Below are 11547 nucleotides of genomic sequence, written 5' to 3' on the forward strand. Positions count from 1 at the left end.
ATGCGGCATCGACGAATCCAGTAGGTTGTTGACAGAACACCTGCTCATCCAGATGACAATGCAGGAAGGCGTTGGACACGTCCAGCTGGTGTACCGGCCAGGCACGCGAGACGACCAACTGAAGCACCGCACGAATCATGCCTGGTTTGATAACCAAAGCAAAGGTGTCGGTGAAGTCCACGCCGGCTTGCTGTCGAAAACCACACACCACCCAGCACGCCTTATAGCGCTCAAGAGAACCATCGGGGCGTGTCTTGTGGTGGAACACCCACTTGTCGGTGATGACGTTGGCATGGGGAGGCCGCGGAACAAGCTACCACGTATGGTTGCAGTGTAGGGCATTGAATTCCTCACGCATCGCAGCAAGCCAGTGCGGATCGCGAAGGGCTGCACGAGCCGAGGAAGGTAGAGGAGACGATGTCGAGGTCGAAGCAGCACACACGTACTCGTCGGAGGTGTAGCACATGCTAGGCCGGAAAGTCCTAGTACGAGCCCGGGTCACCACCCTGGAGAGGGGCGCAGCGCCCTCCGGATGAACCGGGGAGGAGGCGGGCGATGATGAAAGCGAGCCCGTCTCGCAAGGCCCCAAGCTCGAGGCAGCCACAACACCCGAGGCGGCCGATCTGGAGGGACGGCCACACCAGAGGCGTCCGACGGGACCACCGTGGCGGCCGAGCCGAAGGGGGCCGCACCAGGGGAGCCAGCCGAGCTGGAGGGGGTCGTGCCAGAGTGGCCGATCGCGCCAAAGGCATCCGACGGGACCGCCGAAGCAGAAGGGGCCGGGCTCGAAGGTGTAGCCGGGGCGGGACTCGGCGAGGGAGGGGGCCTGTTAGGGGTGGTAGCAGGGCCAGGCCAGATCCGGGTTCCACGCTAGGGCAGGGGCACGGCAAGAGGTACCGTGGGGGACTCGACGACGGGTGGGACCTGCTGAAAAGGAAACACCATCTCATCAAAGTACATGTGCTGCGATGTGTACATGTGAAGGGACACTGGATCATAGCACCAGTAACCTTTGGTGTTGGGAGGGTAGCCGAGGAAGATGCAAGGAACAGACCGTGGGGCGAGTTTGTGGGGGGTGGTGGACGCGGTACTAGGATAACAGAGACACCCAAAGATACGAAGGCCATCATAGGATGGAGGCGCACCAAAGAGGAGTTGGTGGGGGTGTAGTTCCAACGCAGACGACACAAACAGATGTTGAGAAGAAGAGTGGCGGTGGGGAGAGCATTCAGCCAGAAACGGGAAGGCATGTTAGAGTGAATGCAGTAACGTGCAGACGCAATTGTTGAGAGTTCGTAGGATGCGCTCAGCGTGGCCATTTTGTTGTGACGTGTAGGGACAAGTGAGGAGAAAGATAGTGTCGTGTGAAGCAAGAAGGTTGCGAACAATGACATTGTCAAACTCTTTTCCGTTATCAGTTTAGAGGGCAAGGATGGGACGTCTGAACTGTGTGGTGACATAGGTATAATATGTGGTGAGTGTGGCAAATGCATCAGACTTGCGACGAAGAGGAAATGTCCACACATAATGAGAAAATCATCTAAAATCACCAAATAGTAGAGGTAGCCTGTGTTGCTTGCAACCAAGATGTCCAAACATCACTATGAAGTAATTTAAACAGAAAAGTGGAAATAGTTGTAGACATGCTAAAGGGGAGACGAACGTGCTTGCCAAGACGACAAGCCTCACACGTATGGTTGTCAACCTTATTACATGAGAATGAAAAACTCTGAAGAATTTGATGCAAAACGGTGGACTTGGGATGTCCCAAACAAGCATGCCAGAGGTCGACACTGGCGGCGAGGCGACTAGATGGGTGGAGGTGGTGGAGGAGGAGTGCACCGAGTAGAGCTCGTCGGGGCTATCACATCGGTGGAGAACCATCCAGGTACGGGCGTCCTTCATAGAAAAACCAACATCGTCAAATTCAACGGTAATGGGATTCTCACGAGCAAGACGATGAACAGATACAAAGTGCGTGACTAAGTTAGGAGAAATAAGAACATTAGACATGGTGATAGGCGTATATGTGGAAGGAAACGAAGTACGAATAATATGTGTAATGGGTAAAGAGGAACCGTTACCAATGGTGATGTGAGTAGGAGTATGAGCTGAAGTGGAGGAGGTTAGGTTACCGGGATGAGATGTCATGTGAGTGGTGGCGCCCGAGTCCATGTACCAATCTCCACCGCCACCATAGTTATGTGGTGACGGGGCCGAGTGCAGTGCGGTCAGGATGATGGGGTCCCATGACGGAGGAACCTGTGGCAGGTAGGACCCACCATAAGGTGGCACTGGGGGAGAAGCATAGCCGCCGGCCATCAGCGCACGGGAAGAGCCGTGTATCAGGTGGCACCTGGCGTGGCAAGATATGCTTGATGGCTCGTTGGTCGAGACACAAGGAGGCCCGACGCTGGAGGCCGTGGCACCGACATCGAATATGCGTGGACGACGTCGGTCCAAGGGTTGGTGCCATAGGTCCAGGGTAGTGTGGGTTGGTGCTGACGGGGCACCCCCAATGTGCCTGTTGCTGCTGCTTTGGGCGCCCGCCCCCGCAACAGTTGTTGCGCTGGCCACCGCCGGACTGCTGCTGTTGAGGCGCGCATGCGGGGGTGGGGGTGGTAGCGGGTAGAAGCCCGACGACGCGGGAGGCGCAGGAGGTACGGGCAGCGGTGGGGTGCCGCGAGAAGTGCCGGTAGCGAGGGCGGTGTGTTGCACCTGCTTCTTCACCTGTTTCATCCGGCGTTCCTCCAAACGCAGGTATGCAACGAACTTGGGGAAGGAGGGCTCCGGCATCAAGGTAAGGTTGGAGGTGGCGTTGCCGAAGTCCTTGTTAAGGCCAGCCGTGAGCGTGCTCAGGAGGAGATCGTCGTCGATCTTGGCGCCAATGTCACGGAGCTCATCAAAAAGCGTCTTGAGGCGTCGACGGTAATCATCAATTGATTGATCATCTTGATGACAACCAAATAGTACTTGTTGCAGAAAGACGCAACGCTGAAGACGATTGTCAGTGAAGAGGTCGTTGAGCTTCACCCACGCGGCGTGTGCATCATCACCATCTCTCATGACGGTGTGAAACAAGTCCTTCGAGATGGTGAGGAAGAACCACCGGATGAGTGTAGCATCGATGGCGGTCCACTCGGAGTCATCTTTCATGGTGCTTGAGTCGACGGGGCCGTCGACATGATCCATGAGGTTGTACTCGCGAAAGACGAGCGAGAAGTAGGTTTTCCACGCATAGTACCTGGAGTCATGACGATCAAGACACACAGGAACACGCTCATGGATGTTGAGGTTGCAGATATCGGCGGGATCCGGGACGGCGAAGGGGTTGGTGGCGCCGGAGATGGAGGAGTTGAAAGACATGGTGGTGGAGGGAAGAGCGGTGGCGCGACGATGGTAGGGAGTGGAGGCAGCGGTGCGGCGGCTGTAGACGGGTGATGGGGAAGCAGCAGCCCAGCGGGGTTAGGTGGTGGGGTGGCGGCACAACGGCTGTAGAGAGGAGAGTTGTGATACGTCTCCAACTTATCTATAATTTATGAAGTACTAGTTGACCCGTTGCGCCAAATGGCGTAGAGACCTGCTGAAGACATGTTGTCAATGAAAATAGTTTCATGCTGCAAGAACCTTCAACTAAATCATGCTATTTTTTAAACATGTTTATTACGTTGTTAAATAATAGTCTGGAAAAAAGGAAACTTGACATAATATGAATATGTTCAGTTTGAAAATATGGTCAGTATGATGAGAGAGTAAAGTTGGCATGGTTGTATTTTTTTAGCAATGGGTTTGGAAAAAGAAAATATTTGTGTGACATGAACAGGCCTAGTTTGAAAATATGGTTATCATCATGAGAAACTTGGCCGTGCATCTTTTTCCTGCAAAAAAAGAGGGAAAAAGATAAGAAACCTAAGAAAAAACATGTCTTTGTTGTGCATATACGGAGATATAGGGATCAGGAGGGATTAGGATAGCCCATATGTTATTTAGCTCAGCCCACGTAGAGCATGCCTGTGGCTCGTGAGGAGCTGAATATGAAGCGGCAGGGGGCGAATCCAACGGAGACTCTCTATCCCCTCCTTTCTTTCTCGGTTCCTCAACTGGGTGACAGAGGCGTTTCCCCAGCCGCCGACCGGTGCGATTTCTTACCTCTTTTGATTTCGGATTTGTCTGCATGCATGTATTTACTTTCCACTCAGCAAAGACCCGCTAAAACCATGTTGTCGATGAAAATAGTTAACATTTTGCAAGGACATATGACGCACAGATCTGTTGAATCCATATGCGGGTTGAAAACGAAATTCATGTTTTAGTCGGTTTAGTAATGGGCAAGGACATATGATGACCAAATTTACCCCTTTAATAAAAAAAGAATGAAGACTATTGTCTATAATGAGATGTACACACATTTTAATTTATCTCTGAGCCAAATGGCGCAGAGTCCAATTTGATACCACGGGCTCGTTGAAAATATTTGCATTTTTTTTAATATCTTTATGTTTGAGCAAGCACAAATACCATGTCAAGCCCAAAAGTGTTTTGAAAATATTTGACTTTGCTAGTAAAAGTAGGTTTTAGCAACCAGGGTAGCATGCATAGAGCCAAATGGCGCAAGGTATATGACATACAACTTTACCACGAAGATGTGCCGCGATATCTTCCTTAACTTAATTATGTTCGAACACATTTGGAGTTCAAACCCATAATTGGTGTCACATCCCTAAATTAAAACCCAAAACACCAACCTTGTGCAACATGGCCTTTTACAATGGGAAAAATTATTACCACAAACAGAGTCCAGATGTTACATGTTACATAAGACTTTAGCTTGAGCTAGCTTGAGCAACTGTCATACAATAGGTATATAAATTTCCTACGTTTAATCACAGCAGCAAACCTTCCCAAAGGGCAAACTCCCTTATGCAGTGTTGTCCTTTCATGTGTTTTTAAAAAAGGAACCTTTATTTTATTGGCAAATAAACGGTTTGATGGGAACCAAACATTTGATAGTAGCTTGTCCCACATCTCAATCTCCTATGAAATGAGCGCAAGCAGCCAAAACACAATTGTTTTGATACAACAACGGTAAGCGAAATGAGTAATCTTCAAAGAAACAGCACATTTACATTAGTATAGTAGCTTTTTTAACCATGCATGTGAATTGTATGTAAACTTTATAGAAGAAGGCCAACGCTAAGGAACAACATGTTGCCATACTCATCCTGCTCTCACTTCTGGTCATCAATCCGGGGAATCAACTCCTAACCAGCGCCTTGAGCAACAACAACGACAACATGCCCCTTCCCGTCAACATGAAAATCGATCTCAGGATTCAAACAACAGTCAACATCTCAGGCTGCTCAGGGTCGCATGAAGAGTAATGTGGCCCGTGCTCCTTCCCATAAGTTTGACAAGACCAATGCCATCCACAATATTCACAACCCCACATGTGTCGCATTGATTTCCTACTGAGCACTCTCCACTGCGGCTTGAAACCCAAACGCCTTGTCTATAATGTCGATGTCGTTGTCCAAGTTTTTTGGGATCCCTGTAATGGATATCCTCAAACCACACCGTTTAAACTCTTCGAATATGGCCACTGCTCCTCTCATTGTTCCATCCCCGCCAATCACATAAACCTGTGATTGCCATAAAAGGAATATTCAGATAGGATAGTAAGATCAGGGCCTGAAGAACATGAACAATTGGCATGTGAACCAACACATTTAACATAGTTTCATTTTGCAAGGACATATTCGGTCTAAACCATGCCATGTTGAAAATGTGTTTATCACGTTATGAAATTCAAGTTTGAAATAAAAGTGTATTTGTATAACATGTATAAACCATCTAAGGAAGCATTGTTTTAGTCAAAAATATGGTTATCACGATGAGAAACCCGAGCTCTAAAAAAACAGATTTGTATAAGATGTAAATATCAACTGAGGATATATATTTTTAACACCATTTGCACCAAACTTTTATTTCCATGTGCAGGAGCAAAAAAATGACTTATTGATCACTTGAAGCATATAACGGAGATTCAAAAACTGTGTCTTGTTCTCAAGAGAATAGTATACGTATCAAAGTTGCCAGATAAACAGACTATTAATACAGAAACATGTTTTAAACCTTGACAAGTTTGTGTCTATGACAACTTGAAAATGGTCACATCTTATTCGAGAACTAACAATTATATTGGATTTCCCGAAAATGTCAAGCAAGGTTTAATTGATTCTGAAACAATCTAACCACAATAAATAGAAAAAATAAACAAATGGAAGCCTATTCACGAACTGTGATACTGTGAACCACATTTAACTACCAAAAGTCCAGGTACGAGCCTAGGGGACAGATCCAACATTTGTTATTTCTCAAAATAAGAGGTAGGAGAAAACAACATACACAAAGTAGTGATGGTTCAATACAAAACGTCAAGATTCATTTCAATGCTTGGTGCATCTCATAGAAAATGTAGCAGGAAGTGGGATTACACGTGATGAAAGGTTTGCTTCACCTGTTCAAAGACAGATATACCAAAAACAATTCATAGCACGCACCAGCAAGTCCTTCCCCTCATGGTCTTGGAACAAGCCAAGCACCGCAAGAGCACCCCCCCCCTCTGGTTCCTCTTCTTGTCCGTCAACCCCATCTCGCTCAGTCAAACCTCTATGTAGCTCTCTCTATCATTGAAGGAGTCAGGTTATCAAATGTACGATATAGTTATCAGGAAGTTATTCTAATACTCTAGTAACATAATATAATAACTAATATATTAACAACACTGTTGCTTGAAGGGTCCAATTAGAAGCTCCTACTTATTTTAGTCTGCCAAGCAATCTATGTGTGCTGCAATCTTCAAGCAAGATGGTTGTGCAATTTTTTGTTCAGTCTTATATAAAGAAGGCGCACATCCTCAAATCCGGTGAATACTGAAAGATGGATAAACTCTCATCCTTTCACGATGAGCATGATGAGCCAATCAAGAAGACAAAAAGGAAATGAACAAAACAATTGCAACTGAAGAAATCAAGATGCTCCCTGCAAATAACATATCTCAAGAACCTAATAAAAATGAAACTGCGGTCCATAGGGCAGGTTGTTCTTTCCAAGTGAAGCTTTCCAACACTCTCAGATAATTCATGAAGCCAGGACACTATTTTTACAAATTAGATAAGCATCTATTAAACAGAACGAAGCAGGCCAAAGCAAAACATTAATACGAAAATCTCAAACGACCATATCCATCACTTTTCCCAGAGAAATAATGGGAAGATGGATGATTGGAGTTGGTGAAGCTCACCTTGGCGGGGATAAATGTGATACGAACCTATGTATTCACGGAGAGCTGACCAATAGGGTTAGGTTGTGTCATTAGCCATGCTTGTCGCTGTTCAACGTGCGCTGCTTGTCAAGCCGATTCCATGGTGCAACGGAGGAGCCACAAGATCCAACCGTATGTACTTGGCAAGAACGCTAAAAAGACAAAAAGACAACACATTCAGCCATGGGGAAAGTGGCAGCAACAAGGACGTGTACACAAGGATACTGCAGATTCCTCTTACCTTCCCATGGCTGAATCCTTTGTCTCGCCACTGAGGGCTGCAGGTACGAGCATGCTTGAGTGATTTCTTGTAGTAACCAGGATACATATTCCACCAAATCACCCTTTATGGTTTGCCTATTGTTTTGATATGTTCTACATCATGATCAAACAATTAACAATGCCTAATAAGCAGAATGCAATCCTAAGAATATGCCTTAAAAAATTAGACCAGGTACAAAAAACTACAAATAGCACATGCACAATCTTTTTATGTATATTAGAAAAATGTTCATGTCATATATCTGCATGGTGAAATATTAAGCAATTGTTAACTCAAAATTAGCATCGTAAAGTATATGCAGTTATGGGGAGGTGTTGAATACCTTAGATGCATTGAGAATTACATCAATCAAACTTTTGGCACAGAAATCTAGTGGTTGGAGGTGCATTCAGCCATGCTTCTCATCAAGATCTGATCACTTGAATCCGAAGCAAGATGAGCACTTTGTATAGTTAATCAAAAAGCTGAATACGCGAAATGTATCGAGAATTAATTGGTGTACTGCATAAATCAAACTTTTGACCCAAAAAATAAAACCATATAACTTTGTATTAATCTTCAGTTTCTAAAAAATGAACACACTCCATGTATGCATTACTCTACCAAGGATGCACATACAATCTGCATTTCAGCAGCATCTTGGGAACTAAAAAGTGACGAATTGGAGATGTATGAAACAAAAATATGGCAAATACCACGGGAAACAATTGATATATTCCTCACATCTCTGATCAAGCCATTGTAGCCAAACATGCAGGTTGGAAACACAGAAAATAGATCTTGCATGTTTGTCAACAAACGCCTATCAAAATTCCAAGATCATATATATGACATATCTACCAGACCCTGAATCAAAGTAAATTTCCTTCCTTATTACATTAGCTATTATCCAATGGTGCAGTGGACAGTTATGAACCACAAGCACATTGCATACCAAACAAGTAAGCCAAACCGTGGACAATAAGCGCATAAATCCATTTTTACATAATAAACGTTACATCTTATCATTTTCTATTTGCAAACAAATATGTTGTTATTAGTTAGTCAGTTTGTACTTGTCTAAAAATTAACGAAACATGTTAATATGCAGCAGAAAATGATATTTTTTAACAAGGCCTCCTGGAAACGTGTGCTATATAACCTTTGTGTCTGCGTGGAGCATACCTCAGTTCAGTCCTACAGCCCTTTGATGTAGTCTACAACAATATCCAGCATGTCTGAAGTATTTGTTTGTTGCGTCTTCAAGAAGAAACTTAACATGTTTCCAGCAATTGTATTGAACGACTTCTCCGAGAGAATAGCTGCGCAAATGCTATTATGAAATCTGAAGTAACTAAGGTCCGAGTCATCGACAACTACCAAGGTTCTGAATTTCCATGGGCAACACTTCCAGATTGGATTAGAATCATCAGTTTTAGTACGTTATAATTTAGTTTTGTATCGCTGAATATGCAGGCATGTAGTCGTCAGTTTTGGTACTTTAGAGGGTACAAGCTTCTGTAACTCATGGTGAAAAATTCATCTCTATATGTTGACAGAATTGATAGTGTGCATCAATTCAACTGATTTAGTTACCTTGTCCATGTTGGGCACAAGGTCTTGCAGCCTCCTTAGCCTCTTGCTAATGCTTGTTCTTCTTTGCTAAACAGCACAAGCAAGAAAAATATCAGTACAGATATGTGGAAGCAAGATGAACACCAAAAATGTTGCAGGAAACTAACCCTCTTAGTGATGCTTCACGGGTGAGTGGCGCAGACACGCTTGTCTCAAGACTATGCAGGCGACGAAGTCCTGCTGCGGCTGCAAGTAGCCGCCCATGCCGGGCATGTCCAAAGACGTGCTCGACAGGCCAAACTGAATTTGGGCCAAGGTGTTAGTATAAGTGCAACATTAAACAATTGACGGGCAGCAGAGTCCGGATGGATGTGAAGTGTATATATGTGAGGTATGTCCTACTTGGGATTTGATTTTGCTGAAGTTGGTGACCATGCCGTTGTCACCATTGATGAGCACCTTGGCCTTCTTGCTTCCAGGCACGAAGAACATGATGTTGGAGTTGGTGTCGTCCCAGGAGCTCATGGAGAGCTCGTTGGAGCCGTTGTCGGTGGTGATACTCTCACTGACATCGGCCGGCGGCATCGGGGCGGGCATGGCCATCCCCATCTCCGTGCGGCATCATGTCCTGCTGCCTCGAAAAGCTCCATAGCTGCATATTAATCGAGAGATTTCCACCTCAGTGAAATCTGAACTTCTCTAGAAATAACATAAAGCATTGTACTTCATAGTCACATAGGCCATACCAGGAAAGAAAATGAGTAGTACCTGACTTTGTTGAATTGGAAGAAACCTTGTTAAAGTATCGATTCCCTTTAACCAGTAGTCTCTCTTCACAGATTAGAAGAGACTAAATACTAAATCCCCTTGACATGTGACGTCTCGCGCTCGACCTCTTAACCTCTTACTGCCAATAAAATTTATCCTCTGAATCCCCATCCCACCGTAGACAAGCTGCACACACAGACACGAAAAAACTAAAATCTCCCTTGACATGTGACGTCTCACGCTTGACCTCTTAACTTCTTACTGCCAATAAAATTTATCCTCTGAATCCCCATCCCACCGTAGACAAGCTGCACACACACACACACAAAAACTAAAATCTCTTTATCCTCTGAATCATGGAAAAATCAAAGAACAGAGGTTGGGCTAAAAGGCAAGAAAGTGAACAACAAAATAAATGAGGAAAAAGAGTAACATACATTAAACCAAGCCCTCCACGGCAGCAACACCGGTGCAAGAACGACATCAAACTCAACAGGCGACGAGCTCACAACAATGGAGATCACAACTACATGCCGAAGAGGACGCAGATCCGCCACTCCTCTTCGCCTACCCCATCCATCGGCCTAGAAGAAAAAAAACACCTTCTCTGGTCGATGACGCCAAAGATGAGGCGAATCCGCCAATCCTCTGCGTTGGACTGATGAGGAGGAAGATCCGGCAGATCAGGGCACCGTCATGGAAGGTGTGGCCTGCCTCCCGAGATGGTGCCTTCTCGTCCATTTAGCATGGTAGGTGCGGAGGTAGGGAGATGGAGGTGGGGGAGATGAAGCCGGTGAGAGGGAGGAGGGAAGCGGAGGCTGTGGCGGAAGCACAAAGAAGAGGAGACGAGGGAGAGAACGAGCGCGCGGGAGGCGGCGAAGCTCCTAGGGCGGAGGCAGGGGCGACGAGGAGGGAGGGAGTGGCGGCGGCAGACGAGGGAGGGAGGAGGAGGAGGGAGGGAGTGGCGCTGTGGATTGGGGGTAGGGTTTTTGCGGTTGTGCCCGCTGCGACATGATGCGTGCGCTCGCACGCGGCGCGGCAGGAGAGGCTGTCCCGCGCGCACCCAAAAAGCTGGCACCCAGCCAATTCGATCCAGCCCGAGCCCACATGTCATACCTGTCCAGGTTTCACCACGCGGTTAAAACAAGACAGATGAATTCCCAACGAGGTCCAACGGGCAGCAGCGAAAAAAAGACCATGTTGGCCATGATCGAACAGACATCAAAGGAAGGGAGCCCTCTCCATGCGAGTTGGCTAGCCTCTGTATTGTTTTAAGGGCCATTTGCATTTCTGTCCCTAACTCGAACCACCTAATCAGATATACCCCTAATTCGAAAGTCTGCTCAAAAATGCCCCTCTGCCGTCATGTGCCCTTATAGAAATGCCCCTCCGAGCCGTTTCCATCCAGTCAAGGCTGTTTGACCGCTAACGTGTCATTTATTTGACATTTTTGCCCCTCCTTCCTTACATCTGGGCCCAACTAACCGGTTCACTCTCTCTCCCCTCTTTCTTCTTCCTCGCGACGACAGGGGCATTTTTGAGCAAGAACTGGATCGGGCGTTTCCGCCGCGGTCGAAGAGAGAGGGGCAGGGGCACGGCGTGGTGAGCGATGGGTACG

The 11547-nt window shown here is 46.4% G+C and overlaps 1 long non-coding RNA gene across 14 annotated transcripts; it reads right to left on the bottom strand.

Moving 5' to 3' along the window:
• Positions 1-4984: 4984 nt before the first annotated feature.
• On the bottom strand, positions 4985-10939 carry LOC119363783. 14 transcript variants are annotated; one of them, XR_005174404.1, is made up of 10 exons: positions 10367-10939; positions 10192-10237; positions 9930-10115; positions 9564-9813; positions 9329-9461; positions 9183-9248; positions 7930-8908; positions 7566-7699; positions 6518-7476; positions 4985-5639 (listed from the first exon to the last, which is right to left on the bottom strand). It is a non-coding gene; the product is annotated as an uncharacterized LOC119363783 (long non-coding RNA). The 14 variants fall into 14 exon arrangements; XR_005174405.1 differs by having other exon boundaries at positions 10192-10260; XR_005174398.1 differs by having other exon boundaries at positions 6518-6683; positions 6819-7476; positions 9930-10237; positions 10367-10937.
• Between the last annotated feature and the right edge of the window lie 608 nt (positions 10940-11547).

This window comes from Triticum dicoccoides, chromosome 2B, assembly GCF_002162155.2.
Source record: "Triticum dicoccoides isolate Atlit2015 ecotype Zavitan chromosome 2B, WEW_v2.0, whole genome shotgun sequence".
NCBI classification, from domain to species: Eukaryota; Viridiplantae; Streptophyta; class Magnoliopsida; order Poales; family Poaceae; genus Triticum; species Triticum dicoccoides.